The 24,057-nt window shown below is 35.6% G+C and overlaps 2 long non-coding RNA genes across 5 annotated transcripts in view; one reads left to right on the forward strand and one right to left on the reverse strand.

Annotated features, from left to right (window-relative positions):
• Nucleotides 1-6,532, forward strand: part of LOC123574069 (uncharacterized) — a 125,022-nt gene extending 118,490 nt beyond the window's left edge. Inside the window, exons 3-4 of one of the 2 annotated variants that reach the window (XR_012414327.1) lie at nt 2,042-2,150; nt 2,978-3,301. This is a non-coding gene — a long non-coding RNA (uncharacterized lncRNA). Of the gene's footprint in view, nt 1-2,041; nt 2,151-2,977; nt 3,302-5,483 lie in introns of those variants that run through there. The other variant, XR_012414328.1, reaches the window with a different exon arrangement.
• LOC135971464 (uncharacterized) overlaps nt 1-24,057 on the reverse strand; it is an 81,865-nt gene that overhangs the window by 43,007 nt on the left and 14,801 nt on the right. Inside the window, exons 2-3 of one of the 3 annotated variants that reach the window (XR_010587699.1) lie at nt 8,362-8,459; nt 6,568-6,637 (exon numbers count right to left, since the gene is read on the reverse strand). The exons of 1 other annotated variant lie outside the window; for it this stretch is intronic. This is a non-coding gene — a long non-coding RNA (uncharacterized lncRNA). The remainder of the gene's footprint in view (nt 1-6,567; nt 6,638-8,361; nt 8,460-24,057) is intronic. One more of the 3 variants, XR_012414325.1, reaches the window with a different exon arrangement.

Here is a 24,057-nt window from a genome sequence, read left to right on the forward strand (position 1 = left end):
TTACAAACATATTCTGGGCACTTTAGAGACATTACTCATTCTTCTATGTGTAATGGGAATTTATGTTTTCAGGATAAGAGAGGGAGTTGGCAGGTGCAATGGGAAGCATTGCAGTAAAATTTTTCTCTACAAAGGGAGATGTTGTCTGTAGAGAGCACGTGCAAAACCTCTGGCATTACTTAATCTATTTCTCTTGGGGTAGGGAAGCCAGTTTACATTTTCCAGTGAACCATATCCATTGACGATTGCTTTGATTTAATTGTACAGGAGGCTTAACAAACAGCCAACGGATTTATGTTTTAGTGGAAAACACGACATAACCTTCAGCAGAAAAGCTCCTTCAGAAAGAAACTATGTGCTTAGACTGCCAAGTGCATTTAAATGTTGCAAACAGTCTAAGAAAACAGGACATCTGTGTGCCATGTTCACCAGGCTGAGTGTCCTTTGAATTATGCCCTTGGCGATGAGTGTATGCACAGTAGCCCCTGCTTCTTGACTTCAACTCCTCGTGTATCTCTCTGATTGATGTCATAGAGGCTGGAAAGAAACTATGTAATAGTAAAATTTTCCTGTTCCCCTTTGAGGGATTTATGCATTTAAGAGATACTCCTATTTAACCCACACATTTTGTTCTCTGTTGAGGGCAAAAGCAAAGCAATGATGTGGATAACACAACATGTCATTTCAAAAGATCTTTGTCTTTAATTGGAAAATTAAAATTGTGAACTACCTAATTTTGGAAAATAAAGAAGAGTATAAAGAATTACCTCAAAAAGTTACCCATAATTCCACTGCTGGAGATAACATTTTGTTTTATTTCCTTTATGTATCTGTTTGTATCTGTTGGTACATTCCCATGTATTTGTTCCTATCCAGATACATAAGTATTTACAAAGACATACCACATTATATCACGGTTCTTCACTTATCCTTATATGTTGGACATTTTCTCTTGTTAACATAAGTTATTGTAAAGTTTAATTTTAAATGTTTTTAAAATATTATATCATATGGCTGGTCCAAATATATTTATCCATGTCTTTCCTAAGAGATTCTAATATCCTCATTCCTTTTTTTATCTGTCTATGATATAAAGCATACGAAACAGCATGCGATTGAGAAATAAATTGCGTTGCTTTTTTCCCCTCAAATTTGTTTATTTTTAAAATTGGCATATAAAATTGTATGTAGTTACATGAACAGCATGATGTTTTGAAGTATATATACAGTGTGGAATGATGAAATCTAGCTAATTAGCATATGTATTTCACACAGTTAATCACTTTTATGGTGAGAACACTTCACATCTATTCTCCTAACATTTTTCAATAATACAATATATTGGTATTAACTATAGTCACCATGCCATACAATAGACTTCTTAAACTTTTTCCTCCTGTCTAACTGTAAATATGTGAATTTGTGTTGCTTTTGTCCAGAGAGTTGGCTTTTGTTAAGAGTCTAGGGTAGAAAATATAACAGGTGGTGAAGCTAGCTTGCCTCATAGCTGGCTAGAATAAACCTTCTACGCTGCAAACTTCTCCTGAAACTGTTCCCTAATATCCAAGAAATTTTAATTCCAACTTTGAGCTTTGACCTCTTTAAACCATGTAAGCCATTAGAAGAGATACTATTTGAAGCACTTCTTCATCATTTCATTGTGAATGACTTTTCAAGGGGCAGATTTCAATGCTTACCTGAAGAATCAGTCTGAAGGGACTAAGGGAAAAGTAAGAGGGGGATGCAGTCCAAAATTACCAAGAAACGGGGTTTCCCTGAGAGGGTGTAAGGAGGCTCTAAATCTCGTCTTAACAGAACAGGGTGATCTGGGAACCTGGAGCCTCTTTAGGGATATTTACTAACTTGGATTAGACATATATAGTTCATTCTTTACCAGATGTTATAACGAAAAGAGACAGGAGTGAACAAAAACCTAGGTTTGTTCATTTTATAGAGAGTATAACAACTGCCAAGGCAAGGACTTGGCTAAGTTATCTTGACAACTCAGACTTAATGGATTTTTTGTTTGCTTGTATTATAGGGATAACATCACGACAGTCTGCCTTGTTTTTCAAGCAGAGATACTACATTTGGAACAGCGTCAAGAAAAAAATACAGAATCAAATCTGATGTCTATGGTTGGATTCTATGTAGGTCAAATACCGTGAGATTTTAGTTTATGCATATGAATGGAGGGAGTTTTAAAACCAAAAACTTGTTGGTCCTATTAAATTTACAAGGCTTTGTCTCCAACCTAGGTTCTGTGGGCTGAATTCCAGCTTTGTTGCTTAATTGATGGGTGTAATTAGAAAGTAAATGTTCTCTGTTCCTGTGGCATTCCAATACAACATTTGGAGACATAAGTATATATACGTCATTCATATTTATGTAATGTGTGAGAATCTTGAGAAATATTTTTTTAACTCCTTATTTGAAAAAATCGGAGTCTCTCATTCCTCAGTGTGTATTAGAACATTGCCCATGCTGTTCCTCTACCTGGAGCACCCCTCAAACCTCAACGGAAATCTTTCTCTCTTTCTCTTTCTTTCTTTCTTTCTTTCTTTCTTTCTTTCTTTCTTTCTTTCTTTCTTTCTTTCTTTCTTTCTTTCTTTCTTTCTCTCCTTTCTTTCTTTCTTTCTTTCTTTCTTTCTTTCTTTCTTTCTTTCTTTCTTTCTTTCTTTCCTTCTTTCTTTCTTTCCTTCTTTCCTTCTTTCTTTCTCTCTCTCTCTCTCTCTCTCTCTCTCTCTCCCCCCCCTTCCTTCCTTCCTCTTTCTTTCTCTTTCTCTTTTTTTTTTTTTTTTTTTTTTTTTTTTTTACAGTCTTGCTCTGTCACTCAGGCTGATACGGTACACTGGCGATTTTGGCTCACTGGAACCTCTGCCTCCCGGGTTCAAGCAATTCTGCGCCTCAGCTTCCCGAGTAGGGATTACAGGCGCCTGTCACCACGACTGGCTAATTTTTTGCATTTTTGGTACAGACAGTGTTTCGACATGTTGGCCAGGTTGATCGTGAACTACGGATTTCAAGTTATCTGCCTGCCTCTGCCTCCCAAAGTGCTGGAACTGCAAGCGTGAGCCACCACGCCAAGCCTCCCAAAGGACTTCCTCACTTACCCCAAGATGTTGCTCAGATGTCATCTTCTCAGGAATGTCATCTTCTTGGGAAGGACTTAGATGTGATCACTTTATTTAAAATCTCACCTCATGATCTGCAGTTTCTATACCCACATTTGGCTTTATTTTTCTTTCTAGCACTTAACATTTTACAACGTGGAATATAATTTTTATATCATGTGTTTGATTGCCTTTCTTTCTCTTTCTTTCTTTCTTTCTTTTTCTTTCTTTTCTTTCTTTCTTTCTTTCTTTCTTTCTTTCTTTCTTTCTTTCTTTCTTTCTTTCTTTCTTTCCCTCCCTCCCTCCCTCTTTCTTTCTTTTTTTCTCTTTCTTTCTTTCTTTCTTTCTTTCTTTCTTTCTTTCTTTCTTTCTTTCTCTTTCTTTCTTTCTTTCTTTCTTTCTTTCTTTCTTTCTTTCTTTCTTTCTTTCTTTCTTTCTTTCTTTCTTTCTTTCTTTCCTTCCCTTCCCTTTCTCTCCTTTCTTTTCTTTTTCTTTTTCTTTTCTTTTCTTTTTTCTTTTCTTTCTCACCCTCCCATCTGTGTTTAAGTGCATGCATTTACTGGAAGAGGACACAAATTCATAAAACTTGTTTTCAAAAACACATTATCTATTTCAGCAATCAAACCTGATGCATGAATTTGTTAGCCACTTTAAATTTGAGTAGGAATTAATTGTCAAATAAAAGATTATGCATTTCACTTATCACTCATTTATTTATTCATCATGTACATATGTACTTATTGAAAGCCCACTATGCAGAAAATATTTTTCTAGTCTTTGTGTTATCTTCAAGATAAATAGAAGAATCTTTTTATCCTCCAGCAACTTATGCTCTGTGGTAGAAAACCACTTGAAAATTCAGGCTGTGTGTGACTGTACTTAGCCAGCTTCCCACAGGGATCTTTCATAGTATTGCTCTCTCCATGGTAATTGATGAAACTGTGCCTACAGTACAGAGTCTCTGTGGTCCTAAGTAGTTGGTGTGATGCAAACAACTTGCTAAACAAGGCAGGTGACCATACCTGCTATTACAGAGGTATTATCAGTGTGCTGTGGGAGTAATTAATTCTGACTTAAAGTTTGGAGGTTGGGAAAGGGTGGCAAGAGATAAAATTGATGTAATGCGATTTAAAGTCAGGAAAGTTATTTGGTTTAAGTGAACTGTTAGGGCTATTGGACGTAAAATATAGAAAATATTTATAGATCATTTCTAGTTTAATAAAATTATTGATCAGGAAACTGAAGTTCAGAGGGAGGAAGTGCCATTCCCTAAGTTATAGGAATAGTTAAATGCAGTACAGAATTCTGACATCATTTACTAGCAACTGTTTACTATTAGATATTATTTTCAATTCAGAATTTAGCTTTCCTTTTTTTCAACAAAACTCATGTTTTTTAAAAGAATCTCTTGATTACTAACATGGTCTTGGTCAAACATAAGGAAATTGTAAGGTGAAGTGTGTTTAGTATGAAAAAACTTTTAGATAAAATGATTTTTAAAAATCCACTTCAGGGAAAAATTATTAAAAAGAAAATTTTATGCAGGTTTTCTTAACTATATGAACTTAACATTATAATTTTGTATTTTTTTCTTCTCATGCTTAAAAAATAATTTAACCATAGCAGAAATAGCATGTGATAGCAATAACAAAGGGGATTATCTGAGTTATTTAGAGATTGTAATAATACATTTTAAAATTTAAAAAATCCTTTAAGTCTGCTGCGACAAAAAGAATTAGAGCTGGAAAAGTTGTCCTCAAGAAATATTAGCACATATATTAGGAGGCCTCAATTTGGTTCAGTTGCTGAATTCATCCCATCTGCTTCCTCCCCACATGGTGACTTTCTTGGGAAAAATTATTTCGTTTAAAACTAGTTAAAACTGGAAAAAAATATATATCCATAATATGAAACAGCATTTAAGTCATCTTTTCACTTAAAAAAAAAATCCAAGTTCTGAAACCTTCAGGTAAATAGTCATTGACTCTTGGGTTGACCTTTAGCTATGTCTGTAGGCATGGAGAACACTCATATTCTCTAGGAACACACACTTGTAGGGTAAAATTTCATCAGCTCAATACAAATAATATACATGAATGTTGTATATCCATTTTTTTTTTTTAGTGTTCAAATAAATTACAAACCTCACTCATTAACTCATTCAGCAGACATTTTTGAGCACCTACACTGACAGTAGGCCCAGAATATGTAGTGGTGTACATGTAGGTGGGTTCTTAACTGTAATGTACTTGCATCCTTCCTTCATTTTCATCCATTTGTCTTAAATTCAGCTTCAGACCCTTAATAGTAACCAACGTCTGTATTGCAAAATTGTATTTTCTTTTCCTATTTTTCTTTTTTCTCACGTAGGAATCAAGTGTGACATACGGAGCCATAGAATTACAAATTATGTGACTAATGGCTCTTCTTTTGAGATTATCACTGACTCCAAACAAGAAAATTTTCATTCCTAATCTCAGCAATACACAGCAGGCAATGCTGCAGATAAAGGGAGCAACCAGGTTTGTGTTTTGCTTATTTATTTTTCACTGAATCTAAGCAGTTTCATATTATTTTACCGCTTTGTCTACATATATCTTGCCCCATCTACAATATTACAGGCTTATAGAAAAGAAGACAATGTTTTATACCCAATAATTTATATCTGCCCTGGCATGCGGTTGGACTTTATCTGTGAAACTGAATTGAAAATACCATTTGAAAGAAAAGTTAAATGGAAACACTTTATAATCAAATAAATTCATATACTTGAAGAATTATGAATCTGTTGTTCAAATGATAGTCACTAACATGTTTGAAAGACTGCAGTTCTAATAGTGTGCTGAAAATTCAGAGACATTATAAAAATATTAATTAAATAAAATATATTGTCAAATTGTTACAAACCCCAGATCTGATTTCATCTAGTTTATGAGATATCGGATTAACTTTAGAGCCAGATTAGCACCTTGTTTACTAAACCTTTTCTGTATTTCCAAAAAGACTCATTATTTTAAGGCATTTATGAAAAGGAAAAGAGATTATTTGTGTGAATAGTTATTTATTTTCCTATTGACAACAAAACTAAAGACAATCAGAAAATATTAATGTCAGACATAGTTGAAAAGTGAGATTATCATTACATTTTCCTCCCATATTTTAGGATTGTAAACTTTTCACTATTTGAGGTTTTGAGTATATGTTGTATCTATTATTCGAAAAAGCAACCGTGACTTAAAAACAGGCAAAATAACAACAAAATAAAAATAAGTGATTTCTTACAAGATTCCTTGGCATATTGTTTACTTACATATAACTTAGAGTTATTTATAAATAGTCTGAGAATACCATGTAAAAATACCATACAAAATGCAAAATGTAATGAAATGACTGTTAAATAAGACTTTTAATAGCTTAAGAGTACAACTGAAAAGATGTCAGTGATTTATCATACCTTTGAGTTTTATGGAACACTGAAGTACCCCATGATCTTATTCCAGGTTTCAAAGTTCCTAAATTTTAATCTAGGAGAGATACAGGAAGCATAAGCAATAATTCAGCAGATGGCACTGATGCCCTTAGGTCTAGAATCAAACCCAATCTAAAGATGTTGGTTTCACACCTAAGTATAGAAATAGCACTTAGATATCTGTAGAAACTATTTATCATAATAGCAGAATGGGCAGCAGGTGTATTTGCAGTGGGGTGGTAGAGTGGGATGAGCAAGCTCATATGATTCTCAGTAAAGAACCGATACGGTTAAATCTGTTAAGTAATTCTGAGTCTAAGAGTGTTCCATACCACTATCATTGGCTTTTCTGCAAAGTCAGTAATTATCATTTTTGGAGAAACTTGTGGTTTAAAACTTTTAAAAATATGTTCATACTTTCAGAGTCACACTTAGTCTTCTTTCTCCTGAGATATTTGACAAATACTCGTTAAGGAAAAGCCATGTGAAATGATGTTGAAAGGTGTTTCATGGAGGGCAAACATGTTTCTCTTTTTTTATATACTTGCTTTGGTGTAGAGTGCAATATGGGACAGAATCCCAATAATGCTTCTTTTTCATCATCAATCCTATGATACTAACTCAATTTCCCATCAAGTATATGAAAACTATAGAACGACCCTGTGGGATAAAAATCAGAATTAAGACTATTTTTAAAATACATGTCTTGTCTTGCTAAAGCACAGTGCTTTCCTTTACCTTTCATAAATTGCATAAAGCTTCGAATTATTTGTTCAGAATCACAAAAATGTAAAGTTTTCCTATTCAGTGTGTCATAGTAAAACTGCTAATACACACAATTTGCCAATAGATTATGTTCTAAAAACAAACCAATAATGGTAAACTTTCAAAGTAAGTAAGCCTAGGAAAAGTAAATTTGATTTCTGTATCTTAATGCCATACAAATTTATTGAATGTTAATGGAATAGTTTCAGAAACAAGAGTTAAAAGCTGCACCTGTATTCCAACAAAATATCAATAGCTTTCATTCAAAATTTAAGTCGTCTAAATGTTTTGACTACACAACACCCAATACATTGGACAGACTGCAGGTCATAGTCAAGATTCATTTTGAAGAATAAGATGCATACTGTATCCTCCTCACTCAAGGAAAGAATAAATAGAGTCCAAAGGGTATCTATATAACTCACAATAGTGTTCCAGAGACTCACTTTGTTTGAGATCCTCCTCGACTGAAGAGATCCATATTTCTAACATTCAGAGATTGCTGCATGAATCCCAAAAGTAGTTGATCCATGACTTATGGAATATGTTATCAAGTACAAGGAAGGCATTATAACATGAGGGTCAAGAGCACACACTCAAGTTCCTTAGTTTAAAGTCCTTGTTCTGCCACATAATAACTATTTGATCTTGGACAAGTTGCTTATCCACTGTGCCTCCATTTCCTTAGCTGTTACGTGGAAACATTAATAGTACTTACCTCAGAGTAATGATATAAGAATTAAAGTTACTACTTATAAAGTTTCTAAAATACTGCCTATACATAGAAATTGTTACATTAAATATGTTAAATAAAATACACTGGGAAAATGTTTGCATTGTAGCTTCCTCTTTAAGGTCATAAAGCATAAATATATTAAAAGCTCCAGTCAAAAATAAACGAAGATATGTCTTGGTAACAAACAACTCCAAAATATCAACAGCTTACAACAACAAACATTACTTTTTACTCATGTATTATGTAGGATGATTTCAAATATTGGTTCTGACACTTACCAGCAATGCGACCTTGGGCAATTGACTTAAGCTTCTGCACATCAGGGTCCACATCCGTACAATGAGAACAATAATAGTGCCAATGTACCAGAGGGTAGCTGTGAGGAATAGATGTATTAGCATATGCAATATGCTAAACACAATAACTGGGAGATGGTAAGCATACTCTACATGTTAACTTTATGATTTAAATTCTTTTTCTATCTTAAAAGCAAGGAAACCAATTCTCAAACGATGAGGTGATTTAAACAAAGGTAACCCAGCTATCAAATCAAATGATGAATTAGAAACCCTCAGTCAGGTTGAACTAAATTAAATCCCCTTTGTACTGTTTTGTTTTCCATTAATTACTGGGAAATTCTAATTGTTATAAATACCTATGATAGTGCTATTGAGAAATGTGATCAAGAATTTGTAAAGAAATAACTTTTTCCTAGCGTGTTATATTTCGGTGAGACATAGAACTTGCCACATTTATATGCACAGAGACAGAATGTGAGAGAATATGAGATGGCAAAAAGTAACGATACTGGTCACCACCATTGTGATTTTATGTATTTCCCAGTCTAGAATAGGAGATGTGAACAGTAGGGAAGGAAACATTTATCGAGTACTGATTAGGCTTCTTGCACTATGCTGCACCACACCCTTTACCTCACTTACTTCCCAGAACAGCAACCACATAAAATAGGTTTCAGGGTCTACAAGTGTTATCCTGGATCATGGCAATATTATTCCTAGGCTGATACTTTTTGATGTTCTTTCTGTCACTAATTTCAGCTTGCACAATAGCATAAAGTGGAAAATACTATTTTCCACTTTGCTAATATCCCATTTTCTAAGAAAGATCTCTCTTGATCAAACTATGGAAAAGAAGCTTCATGCTAGTCATATCACTCATCACTCCTTGAAATTGTAATGTACATCGATAATCTGCATCCATCAACATTAATCAAAGCATCATAAATGCAGGGGAATTGTCTGTCTTGTTCACCGCGTAATCCCCAGTGTCTAGGATAGTGCCTGAATAAATGCATTCATCTGGGAATGTAAAATAGAATGAATGAGGCTAAGAGATTAAAGAAATTTATCCAAGCACTCACAGCTTGTGTGTTGTACAACTGGAATTTGCACTACAGATTTGAGTCCAAACCCGGTGGGCATCCCATTGTGCCAACTGTTTCTACCTTGCTTCAGCAGTTAGTCTCACTGTGGCCATGGAGAGCAGAACAATGTGGTATTAGGTTAAACCATATGGAATGCTTTTCTGAATTCAGTGACAGTAAGTCTATTGTGTGAAGTATACAAAAGAGCTACCCTGCTAACGGGAAGGATATTTTGTTATAGAAGAATCAGTAAGTTCAAAGGCCCATATGTCAGTGGAGAACACAGGTTATTCTAGAAACTGACAAAAGGCCAAAATGCTTGGAAATTAGTGAGTGACATAGGGAGGGTTTGAAATGAGATTGGAGAAGTAAGCAATGTATAGATTGTATATAGCCCTGTAGGTCATGCAAATAAATTCAAATTTTATTCTACATGCAATAGAGATTTACTGGAGATTGCTAAGTAGAAGAACTATATAATCTGATTTGAGTTTTTGCAAAGTCACTTTGGCCACCATGCAGAGAATGGACTAGGAATGGACAAAATCTAAGTACAATAAATACATACACACATACACCTTCACACCCTATATGCTGCCTTTGAGGAATGTGTCAAATGGGGAAAGAGATTATTTTGCACAGGTCCAGAAACATAGTGACAGTGAAGTTTCTATCCAGATGATAGCATCCCAAACCTATGAACAGTAGAATATATTGTCTCCCCCCATCACTTTTCAGATGCCTGCCCTCTGAAGTAGCAAAAATGATCTCACAAAAAATGGGATCCTAACCTATTGATAGCAACTATAAACCAAATATAATTTTATGTGCAAAATAGTCATTGTATAACAACAACCTATAAATTTCCTATTATCCTAAAGCATTTTATTCTCTATACTATCCAGTTGCTAATACTTTCTTTCATTTTCTTTTTTATGACCATATGATTCTTCCATCCAAAACTCCTCACCAGCTCTCCATTTTCTGCTATTTTCTAGAATGAAATTCAAACATTTGAAGTTCCTCTTGATCTGATCCCCATAACTTTCTCCATTCTTGACTTTATCAGCAATCCCTACTCATCTCTCTTTCTTTTCTTTCTCTCTCTCTCTCTCTCTCTCGTGTGCAAGCGCGCGCGCGCACACACACACACACACACACTCTACTGAGGCAGTAGTGAATATATTATCACATTCTATTATTTTTCCCATGGTGTAGTATCTTTTGAGAATTTTCATTTTTAAAATATTTGGTCTGACAAGCTTCTTTTCAACCTTCAGAGTCTTCCTCAGAAAGCTATCCATGGTACTTCCTTAATGGGAGGCAGATATACTTTTAAAAAGTTCTATACTCCCTGTGCATGGATATATCAATTTATTATTTATTGAATTATTATTTATTTATTACTAGAATTAGTTTTCTGTTGAGGGACTGCATTTCATTTGTTTTATGTTTAATGGGTACAATGTCATTGCACTCAAGATTGTTTAGTCATTCAACAAATATATTCCAGGTTAAATTATACCTTTCATATATACAGATATTCCAAATATCTAACATGCGTGCAGAAATAAAGCAGATTATGTATAAACCGTAGAACCAAGATAACTATTATTAGCCCTTTGTCAATTCCCAGTTACCAAAATGTATTGCAACTTCATAAAACAAAAGAAAATATAAATCCTCAGTGGAACTGAAAATATTCTTGGAAGTTCTAATATTTGTGTTTGTGGTTTTGGAAATCTACATATCTGGCATATATATTATAATGCAAAAAATAAAATGAAGTCAATAAAAAGCTTTATTATTAAAAAAAAAAAACCTTATAAAGAACGTGTTAATGTATTGTGGATACCACCCTCTTTATTGTTCTCATTTAAGCACTTCAAAAATGATGTTTCCACTGGGGGCCACCACCACAATTTATAAGGGTTTTGGTCTTTATTCATTTATTCAATACGCTACTGAACTTTGAAATTTAAAAAAACTGTGAGATGGAACCAAACAATGCACTATTTATTATTTGAGAAAGCAGTAACTATAAGACTGCTGTCAGTTCTGGCAAATGAGATCACACTTGTGAAGGTATATGGAATAGGTTTTTTAAAGTCTCTATTCATAATTTTGGTAATATGCAATACTTCCTGAACTCAGGACCACAGAAATGTGGAAATAGAATATGCATGCAATAAAGAAGAGGCCTCAGTGAATATGTTTTTTTTGTTGTTGTTGCTGAGTATTATCATTTCTTTCTCAGAATCCTTTGCTTTCTTTCACAAGGACACTGGAATATCTGCAAATAACATACATGAAAATAGTGTTCTAATGAATTAATTACTTCAGGAAAAGGATCACAGACTTCAGCATAGTTAAGTGAATTCCACTAGAGAGCAGATATTTGTGGGAAGTGTCCTTGTTTGACTTGTTCTCCTCTGTAAACACTGCATCTGAAACAGTGGAGCAAGCCAGGGAGAATCTCGGCATTTGTTGGACTAATGAATGATGCATTGAGTATGCAACTTAAATTTAAATGAAAATGATAGTATTACTTTCAATGGTTACCACATTTGCTGCATTTTCCAATCTGTTTTTTTCTCTGAAAATATATAGACATATATTTCATTTTTTGTGAACTTTTCATGAATAAAATGTGGACACATTGTTCCCTCACCCCAAACGGTACAGTATGTATGTTCCACAAATAACACTTTCTTCAATAACTATTTTATAACCCTCCAGATCAGAAAATAAAAATTGGTACAGTATTACCATTTGAACCTAAGTTCCCATTCAAATTTTGTCAACAGATTTAATAATGAGAGCTTTATCTTGTTGGTTTTGGCTCTATCCAGAAAAGCAAGTTACATTAATTAATTGTTGCAACAGATTCTTTCATCCTGAATGAGCTCCTCAGTGTCTTTCTATCTTACGTGTCATTGACAAGTTTATTTTTTTTTTATTTTTTTATTTTATTTTTTTTTTTTTTGAGACGGAGTCTCGCTCTGTCGCCCAGGCTGGAGTGCAGTGGCCGGATCTCAGCTCACTGCAAGCTCCGCCTCCCGGGTTCACGCCATTCTCCTGCCTCAGTCTCCCGAGTAGCTGGGACTACAGGCGCCCGCCACCTCGCCCGGCTAGTTTTTGTATTTTTTAGTAGAGATGGGGTTTCACCGTGTTAGCCAGGATGGTCTCGATCTCCTGACCTCGTGATCCGCCCGTCTCGGCCTCCCAAAGTGCTGGGATTACAGGCTTGAGCCACCGCGCCCGGCCGTCATTGACAAGTTTAAAGGGGACACGCCCTACATTCTGGAGGATGACCCTCAACATGGATCCATCTAATGCTTCTTCATGTCCTGAGTAAGGTCATGCATTTTTGGCAGGAGTGAGTTCCACGGAAATGATGTGGCATATTTCTTGGTGCATCATCTCAGAACACACATGATATAGACCAATCCTTCCCCTGGCGATTTTAGCTTTAACCACTTGGAGACACAGGGTCTACTGAGTTCTTACACCTTACAATCACCATTTTTCCATTTGAATTATTAGTATATTGTAGGGCAGTATTTCACAATCATGCCATAAATTTATTCCTCAGCAAACCACCACTAAATGGCTTTCATATCCACTGACAGTACCTGCTTTAACCAACCATTATCTCTGATGGCTGCCAATTAGCAATTCTCTTATTCCCATTATTCCTTTAAAATCCATTGGCATTCCATTGTAAATAAAAATTATATCTCTACATTTGTTTATTTTCATATATATAATAGACTAAATATAATATGTAATGATTCTAATAACTCATTTATGATGGCAGTATAAAATGATGAGCTTCTATTTTATTCATTAGGGTTGCAATACATTGTTGCCATTATTTATTTTAGTGCCCAAATCATCCCATTCAAACTGGCTTCTATATACTTTTGACATGTCCCCAACATTCATTGCACATTGCCTTAATGTCAGGTGCAATAGAATGTGCAATCATGCTTTTCCTGCCGTTGTCCTGGAATCAGTCATTTCTCCAAGAAGCTCCGGCTCCTTTTAGTGAGGACAGCATTTAGAAACTAAGATTATGACCCTAGACATGCTCATTGTTATGGGGGTATCTTTGCTTCTAGGCCCTTTCAGTGGACAGAGCTTGGATATATATGTATATGAATGCATATACAACTATAAATGTTTGTTGAATATGTATATTATAAAATCATGAGCCCATAGTGAAACCTCCAATTTCAATCCAATACCTCATGCTTATTTTTCATTATTATATTTTCTTTGTCTATTAATAACTTCTCTTGCTTTGAGAGGTTCCATTTTATTCTAAATGCAGTTACTTACTTGCTCAGTATAACCAAAATGTAACTGTGAAGGCCTCCTTTCTGTCTTTGCCCATCTCCTCCCAGCACTCCCACTATTGGCCACCCAGCTTCTGGTCAGCTTATCTATATGGATCTCTAACCCTCCCTAATTGCCCTGCATCCCTGGTCACCATCAATCCCACCAGCCCACACCTCATGTAGCTCTCCCACCTTCCTCTCTGTCACCACCTCACATTCTAGTTTCCATGTGTTTTCCTCCACATGCTAAAGATTAAAAAAACCAACCAAACAAAAAAACAAAAACTGGTAAACATGTTTTAACAGTATTTTTGTTTATTGATGATTACTTCACAAAAGATTCATTTAAGATAATCCGTACTGTGCCTTCTTAGAATACCAACCAAAAAATAAAGAAGAAAAGAAGAAGGAAAAATTCTAGCTCTTTCTTTTTTATTTTTGGGTCACATTATTTGAGTCATCTAAAAAAAAAAAATTCTACAGCTGTGCCTAAGACTTTATCTCTTTGCAGTTCTAGCCTCAGAATACTAATTAAATTTAAAAAGTGTTTATTGTAGTATTCAAGAAATCTGTCAATTGTAATACCTGGTATTAGAGTTAAAATGTTGTGATATAAATGTTAGTTATATAAGCACTTGTAAGCTGCTTTTTTGAGAGTATTCATATAAAATTTTATGAGTTTTAAAGAAATAAAATACCAAGTGACCACATGTATTATATGCAAGGCATAGTCCTTACTTAGGGCAGATTTACTGGCCCCCTTCAACAAGAGAACATTGAGACAAATGTATAAAATAGTTTTCTAAAATCTCGGAAGTGTCCACCTCTTACAGTTTCAGTACATACTGCTTCTGACTCTAACATGAAATATATACCTAGAGATTATCTTCTCTTTTCTTCAAAAAATAAATAGTATTGTGATGATATTCAGATAAAATGTTTTTATCCATAAATAATAGAACATGCCATTCAAAGAGGGTCTGAGGAAATGTATTACCACATACAACAGGAAACCCAGTGCCAATAACGGTGAAGACACTAAGTTTTTACTCAGCTAGATCAGTTTTTTTGTTGATTTTAACTGAACACTGATTCAGACAATGCCCTTACATGAAGTTGGTTGCATTATAGGAGAGAAACTCGAAGCTTAGAAAACAAGTCTTCTTCAATGGACGGTAATCTTGCCTAAAGTTTTTTTTGGGAAGTAAACATTATCTTTACCACACTGAACAGTAAACAATGCAGCCGTTGGTTCCAGAATGAGACACTATCTGTATCTTTCAAACTCTTTTGCTATCCAAACATCCTTGAAAAAAAAAAAAAGATCAGAATCAAAAGCAGTAAGTGCTTTGCCTGTAAGATTCAAAGATATTCAAGATACCTACAGAACCCAGATGCTGAGTCCTTTTGTCCTCTGTTCTCCTTTAGGATATTGGCAGTTGTTACTTATGTTTGCAAGATGTGTTCATCAGTTTCTTGGTATCATATTGGCATATGCCCATTGTAAGTGAAAAAGAAGGATGTTCCTACTATTGCATGTTTCTTGTGGGTAAAGCCACATAGATAGATTTTCCTGCATGTCTCTCTTCAGTATTGAGTCATACATTCATTCCTAATCCCCAGCCACCAAAGGGTGTGAGACTGATCACAATTGTCAGCCTCCATTTTCTTTTCTGAGCCATTTGCAGGTCAATATCCAAATAAATTGAGGTCCTATGGCCAAAAAAAAAAAAAAAAAGTAGGCAGACAAGGCAACCAACTGAGGTTTTTAGGCTCATGGATTCCAGAAATGTTGCTACTTCTATGCTCTATAAATTTTAAAAATTTCTTTTGCAGCATAGCAGTCGAAAATGGCCTTTCTTTTCCACATAGATGGATGGAATATAAGCAATTACAGAAACGTTATATTTTGGGCAAACCATAACTAGGGAGCTAGATGGAGCATGCAGCCTCATTCTAGGGTCTAATCATTTAAGATTCTTCCTCCGTTTACAAGGTTTTAATTCTAGATGTTTCCCTCATTTTTACCCTAAAGACAAGTGACATTGTATATTAGCATTACTATCTCTTTAAGGAACCTTTCTCAAGCTTCTGTTCTAAAGTGCTACTTCTTATTTATATCTTTAAAAAATATGAGTAGGACTGCTCCTTTTTATATTCCCTTGTGAGCTTATCATTATCTTCTTCATCAAGAAGTCATCTCTTGAATTACCAGAGAGCCAATTAGTATGATTCTGAGAGCAACTTATGTTTGAATGGTCTCTAAAAATGTGTTTTATGGAAGGAAAGTGAAAAATATCCATTTGATTAATTTAATCACTAAAGGTGAAACTTCTTTTTCTTAAAAAGTCAATACTTTCCCTCCAGTAGATTGGCTTTTCTTTTTCTCTAAGCTAAACTTTTATATCCAAGAGTTCTGAAACACATACCCTGCTGTGATATAATGGGATCTTACGGAACTGGGTTACTAAGTATTTCTAGAAACCTAAAGAAGATTCTTTAATCTTTTAACCAGTAAAGTCTTAGCAAAATATAATAAAGGCCTTTTTTACTACTTGAAAAAAAAATGTGTGCTCATGTCTCTCTTCCTTAAGAGAAGTAACTACCTAACTTATTCTATCTGGTTTTAAAATTCTGGTTTGAATTATGTTACATTTAGTTACTAAACAGAGGACTTTTTAGTCTTTGATCTTGGACACCGGTTCAAATGTTTCTTTTGCTGTTTTTTTGTTAGAACTCTTTTCAAAATCATGGCCAGATATAAAAGACTACACATTGGGTATCACGTACACTGCTTGAGTGATGAGTGCACCAAAATCTCAGAAATCACCACTAAAGAACTTATTCATGTAACCAAACACCACTTGCTCCCCCAAAACCTATTCAAACAATAAAAAATAACTAAATAATTTTTTTAAATCATAATTTTACTTTCTACAAAAAAAAAATCAGAAAGTGTGTCCTGTTCACATGGTTACCTATTGACTTTGCAGAAGGGAGAAAAATGGAATCCTAAAATGGGTCTTTCTCCTAGAATAAGTTGCCTTAGAGTACATCACCTAGTAAATTTTGAAGTAGGGTTCAGAAAGCCCTACTTATCTTCTCTTACTGTGTGACACTGAAAAAGTTACTTGACTTCTCTGGTATTTTTGTTTCCTCATCTGTGAAGCATAGGCATTACATTAAATGCTCTCTAAAAATCATCATTCCATACACTGATTTATTTCAGAATCTGTGGTATTTTTATAACTTGCGTTACTTTTATAAACTGGTAGTCAGTATGTTTCCTAGACATGAGGGAATGCCTTTAATTCTCAAAAAGTTTTGTTTTGTAATGTTTTAATGATTCAGTTCCATGATTTTTATTCCAGTGTTTTTATCTCCATATGTGCAAAACAAAGACTGAGCTTCCTGACCCATCTTCCTAACAAATAAGCTATCTATTTCTGCCTCTTTTCTTACTGATCCTATTGCTGTTTGGAAAATAACAAGTTGAATTTAATTGGAGTAGAGTTAAATTGATATTCAGTACTGTTCTTTTCTGTTGAATTTGCTCTCTAAGAGACCATCAGAACTTTTCATAGAATAATAATAGTAGTAATATGCACCACTAGCCACTACAAATTCTCTTTGGAAACAAGTTGAAGTACAAATAAAAATAAGAAAAAAATATTTTTCTATAAGCAGCCTATTTTAGAGTAATATATTTCTAAATACTCATTTGTTATTTTCTAATTAAAATATGTATTTATTAAGCTCACCAGGTAAGCAAAACCATCACTCAATTTTTCCCTCCAGTCTGTTTACTCAGTGTCTGCCATGGTCGGATGAAGACGGTGATGCTTTCAGCCAAAAATTCTTGTGAGTGGTGGTTCTTGGATATATTATTTAGCATGAAATGAGGCATTTCATGGGCTTGAAAGAAAACAATATTCCTAGAGAAATAATTTCAGAGACAAGAGTCTTTCTAAAAAAATATAGATGGTGGTCAAAACCACATGGTTGTACTTGAATACTAATTCCTTCTACGCTGACTGATTTCTCTCAGAAATTTACTTGGCAGAATAGAGGTGATGAGAATTGTGGCCAGGATATAAATGATATCAACAACCACCACTACCATGAAAAAGACAGTTTACCTCCAACCATCCCAAGAGGAAGACCCTGGTAAAATCTAATTCCTCAGCTTGGAACCACACTCAGAAGTATTTTATGGCGCTTCTTAAAAGATTGCAAAGTTGGCCGGGCGCGGTGGCTCAAGCCTGTAATCCCAGCACTTTGGGAGGCCGAGACGGGCGGATCACGAGGTCAGGAGATCGAGACCATCCTGGCTAACACGGTGAAACCCCGTATCTACTAAAAAATACAAAAAACTAGCAGGGCGCGGTGGCGGGCGCCTGTAGTCCCAACTACTCGGGAGGCTGAGGCAGGAGAATGGCGTGAACCCGGGAGGCGGAGCTTGCAGTGAGCTGAGATCCGGCCACTGCACTCCAGCCTGGGCGGCAGAGCGAGACTCCGTCTCAAAAAAAAAAAAAAAAAAAAAAGATTGCAAAGTAAATGTTCCACAGTGAAGATGGGGGATTGTTCAAAAGCTCACAGTCTCCTCGGAATTTAGTGTGGTAGGAAGTTAGGCCAGGAGCTAATGAAGAGAGATATGAACTATTAAAAAAAAATTAGACATGCTAAAGGATCCTAAGGCTGTTATTGTTTCCCCAAAAATGATCACTTCCTTTGAAATCAAGGCTGTGCAGATTTTCACTGATGCATAACCACTGGCACTTTAGTGTAAACGGTACTACTTTGATGGAAGTGACCTTGGCTTCAGTCCCAATGCCTGAGTAGCCATAGTGATAAATGTCACTGTGTGCTGTCCCTAACCAGCTTCTAAATGCTAGGAAGGGTGGGCCCTGGGAAAATGCCAACCTCTTGACTACCTAGAAAAGACTATGATCTTGGCCGGTTACGGTGGCTCATGCCTGTAATTCCAGCACTTTGGGAGGCCAAGGCGGGTGGATCACGAGGTCACGAGATTGAGACCATCCTGGTCAACATGGTGAAACCCTGTCTCTACTAAAAATACAAACATGAGCCAGGTATGGTGGCGAGAGCCTATACGCCCAGCTACTCAGGAGGCTGAGGCAGGAGAATGGCTTGAACCTGGGAGGCGGATGTTGCAATGAGCCGAGATCGTGCCATTGCACTCCAACCTGTGTGACAGAGTAAGATCTCATCTAAAAAGAAAAAGAAAAAAAAAAAAAAGGAATAGACTATGCTCTTATTCTGAGGTACTAAGAGGTCTGCAAAGTGGCAGAGAAACAAAAACCATCTTCAGCATAGAAGCTGCTGTTAGTGGGAAGATCCGACTAAATGAAAGAAGTGTCTGCATCTTTGTGCAGGTATATAAGGGTTGTTCTTAAATAAAATTGGAAAATGGGAGGGTATCTTAAAATTTTTAATTCATGGAAATTATTTCCTCAAATAATGGGCTTTCTTTTGGTATAACAGTGAATGTTCTTAATTTCCTTTGATATTGGATATGTTCATGGAATGGGCATTGTTGCATGAATAAACACCAGAAACTTTTTATTAATCAGTCAGAGAAGTTACTGCTGTAGTAGTTTGGGATTTCTTATATTTGTTTCTTGAATCCCACAAACAACGTCCCTTATCCATCCTCCATGTTGATGCCGGGAGGTCATTCAAGAACACAAATATAATCCTGTTTATCTTTGCCTACAACTGCTTAATAATACCATGTTGCCTAGCATACAGTGCCTGTGTTCCTTAGATTGCTATAAAAAGCCTTTCACAATTTGGCCTTTGTCTACCTCTCTAAATATGTAACTCTGTCCCAGGACAACATATCCACCCTCGAGACAAATTCACTTCTGTTCAAATGTATGAAACATGCAGAAGTTCTTGGGAAACATGATGTTTATAACTCTTTTCCTTTATTACACTTTCAACCTGTATTATATTTCCATTTTTCCCTCTATTTAAGAAACTTCTATTCACCCCTCAAAACTTAATTGAGCATCTTCTGAAAAGCCTTCCATAACATAGTCAGAATCAATCACTCTTCATCTTCCCACATCCTCAGCATCTAGGGCAATCTCTAGAACATGACAACTTCTTAATAGTTATTTTATTTATGTAGGTGTTATTTATGACCACACTTTTCAGGATTTTTAATCATCAAATGTAACTGCAAAACCTTTAAGAAAAATGTGGAATATGCAAATGTATCTGGAATTATGTCCAGTTACTGTTAAGTAACAGAGACCTGGCTACAATGGCTTAAACCATTACTGTTTTATTTTCCTACCAAACATCTAATGAAGATGTCAGTACACCAGGGCTCATATGGTAGCATCACAAAGTAAAATGAAGCTTCATTTATAAGTTTTGTTATGCTAATTTGTGGATTTTATCCTGAAAGCAACCCAATGTCACAAAACTGTGGGCTGATGGAGTTCCATCATTACACAGAATTTCCAAGCAGAAAAATAAAACAGGGAAATGGCAAAACGGATGCCCCTCCAAGCTCACTTAGAACACTTTACAGGACTTTTCTCATAGTAGAATCCAAAATTAGACTTACATTTCATTGGTTTCCACCGTGAAGTATAGACTGAGAAATACAGTATAGGCTGAGGAATAGCATAAGATTATAATCCTTCCCCAACTAACTAAATGGGGTTCTATTACTAAGAAAGAATATCAATTCTTATAATAAATAAATAAATTTTGCTAGATGTTTTTCAAACTATGACAACTCATTTTCATAAAATGTTACTATCTCTAGAAACGTGCATTCTTTGTAACACAGTTATGGAAACACTTGTTTAGCCGATCTCTTTTAGTTATGTTTTCCCAGTGTAACAACATGTCAACATGTTGGTTGGCAAACCAACAACAAATTGGTTTCCAATTACCCAAGAAGTAAATTTCAGATCCCTGTGTATTTGATATTCTATTAGATCAAAGCCTACTTTTTCAGATAATTTTATGTGTTCCCTTTGATTTTGTGCATTTATGAAACATTTCCTTTGGGATAATAATAACAATCCTTTTTTCTTTGGAGATATTTTCCAGACACTCATCCTTTTCCTTCCAAAGGACCAAAGTCTAGAAGCACCTGGAATAAAGCATGGGTCAGCTATACCCTCATGCTACATGATTGATTTAGGCACTTCTACCCATCGTATTGTGTAGACATGATACATCTGTTGTCTGACAGCACCCACTAAAAGAAAAAAGAAATGTTATGTGCTGTATTTCAGCCAATGTATAGAGCGACACTTTTCAAACAATGCAGATAAAAACCATCAATCATTTTGTCCCGTGACTGAACCTAACAATCTTTGAAATACTACAATTCTCTATCAACTGATGACAAAGCCGTCTGCTTCATAAGTGAAGGAACATCTGCAGCATAATGATGCTTCATTACGATATGGGCTGCATATTGCACAAATACCCTGGCTCAGGAGCTGGGTAATTCCAAGGTTCAACTCCTGGCCCAGGCATTGGCTAGCTAGGAAATCCCAAGCAAAGGACTTCTCTTCTGTGAGCATGCATTTCTGTCTCTGAAAGGAGCATCACAGCATTTTACTGAGCACCTTTGAAGTTTAGAAAAAGTATGTAAAGCGTTGAGCTTAGTTCTTGGAGGATGAGTCTCTCAATAATTTGTTGGGTTTTTTTGTTTGTTTTTCTTCTTGTCTTCTGCCTTCTCCTTCTGTTTTTCCTTATATTTCTATTTTATTTTATTAGTATCAGAAGTATCTATGTTTTAGTAGTAATAAGAACAGTGTAATTAGTTATAATAATATTTAGTTCTATTTCGGAAGTTTCTAAGTACAGGTATTTTTTTCTCATTCTGTTCTAGAAATCCATACACCTGTATTTGCCAGTGCAAATGTATTCCTTACTTTCAGAATACTCATGGCATCAATAAACTTTAAGGCTTTTAAAAATAATGAGGAAAGTGAACCAGTTCGTAAAGTTAAAGAGAAAGCAGCTACCCCATTTGATTACCTTACTGTGGTCTATAATTTTCAGTATGATTTTGTGCCGGTACAAATGGCTAAATTCATTAAGTATCCATTTTTTCTCACCCATTATGTCCCAGCCATACTGCTTTTCTTTCTCTTTCTGGAAAAGAAAACCAAACGTATTCAATCCTAAGGTCTTTTCTATTGCTGTTTTGTCTTTTGCTCTCTTTCCTTTCCTCTTCCCCCTCTTTCTTCTTTTCCCCTCTCTCTCCCTCCTTTTCACTCTCTCTCCTTTTCCTTGTCATCTGACATGTCATTTCCCAAAAATTCTACATTGAAGACCTTATACCAAATGTTATCACTTCATAAAGCCTTTCCCTGACTATTATAATTAAAGAAGTGTTAGCTTATTTCACTACCCTTTTTATTTAGCTTCGTAGTATATATAACCATCTGGAATTTATACAAACACACACACACACACACACACACACATTCACATATTTGTTCCTGTTTCTGCTCAGTATCAAGAGAAGACGGAAATTGTCAGTCATAGTCAGAACTGTATTCCTGGTAACTGGAATAATATCTGTCACAGAGGGGGTGCTCACTATATGAATAAATGAGGTAACGCTAAGTGTGTCTTTGTTAAACAGGAAGAAAGGAATTCTCAGGCTATTTTTTACTTTTCCCTTATTGAGTTATTTTATCTTCTTATCACTTTATCTTCCTACATTGTATCAAGAACTATGCAATGTCTAATACTTTACCCCACTTGCAGGCTAACACTTTCTCTTCCTGCAGTTTCATAACTGCTGGAAGAAGATGTAAGACTTCTGGATCAGAGACAAAGGGCTTTGTTATTCATGGGACAGCAAACAGCATGACATCATGTTTATATCAGTGACCTTTACCCCAATTGCCACAGGGCAACGTGAAGAGGGTCAAATGACATCTACAGATGAAATTGGGTGCACTACAGGAGGAAAATCCTCAATTTAGGAAACCCACCTCTTTTACTATGAGAAGTAAGCATACCTGCCCCTTGCACAGAGAAACACTGTCTCTGTCTTCCATGACTATGGAAAGAGCAAATCTGGTCTTTCTTCAGGAGAGAGACACTACCTCTATCTTCCAAGGCTGTTTCTTACAGAGAAATACTCGAAAAGGTAATCTGGAATAAAGGTAGGCAAAGTCTATGTTCAGAGGATGTGCAGAAATGCAAGATACACACAGAGAATTGTCTCCCTATAAGTCCCTCTAATTTTTACACTTCAGCCCAGAATCTATTTTGCACTTCAAGATTCAATCTTCTGTATGACTTTTAAAAACCATCTGTTTTCTCTGAATACTCCTGGCCCTCATGGAACTAACAGTCTTGTACTACTAAGAAAACCCAGATTCTGCATCTCCAAAAACATATTCCCAGCCCCACCCCATCCTAGTGATCACTGCCTCATAAATAGTTTAAGTGCTGCCACTGTTTCTCAGGCTGATATCCTAAGTAAAGCAGACAGGAGATAGTCAAGTAATACTTCCCGATGAGAAAGGAAGCCTGGTTAACCTTTGAAGCATTTACAAATATTAAACCCAGCAGGAGAAATTAAAACATGATTGCAGTCAGAAAAATCCTCTCATGTGAATAATTATTAATGGTACGGAATACTGTGCAGCCATAAAAAAGGATGAGTTCGTGTCCTTTGCAGGGACATGGATGCAGCTGGAAACCATCATTCTCAGCAAACTATCGCAAGAACAGAAAACCAAACACCGCATGTTCTCACTCATAGGTGGGAATTGAACAATGAGATCACTTGGACACAGGAAGGGGAGAATCACACACCAGGGCCTGTTGTGGGGAGCGGGGAGAGGGGAGGTATAGCATTAGGAGATATACCTAATGTAAATGACGAGTTAATGGGTGCAGCACAGCAACATGACACATGTATACATATGTAACAAACTTTCACATTGTGCACATGTACCCTAGAACTTAAAGTATAATAATAAAAAAATAATAATAATAATCAAAATGCTCCTAATCAGCATGGCTTCAATACTTTGGAGCTAGAAATGTGCTTCTCTTAGTTTGGAATGCAGTCACAATTTTTAGTTAGAGTCAGGACTCGAGAAGGGAAGTTGTATTTCACTAGATACCTAAGCACCACTACTTGAACTATCAAGTATTTGAAATTGTTCAGTAACAACTTTTTACTTTATCCATAATAAAGGTATGAACTGATATATAGGGAA

The sequence above is a fragment of the Macaca fascicularis genome, chromosome 6 (assembly GCF_037993035.2).
Source record: "Macaca fascicularis isolate 582-1 chromosome 6, T2T-MFA8v1.1".
Lineage (NCBI taxonomy): Eukaryota > Metazoa > Chordata > Mammalia > Primates > Cercopithecidae > Macaca > Macaca fascicularis.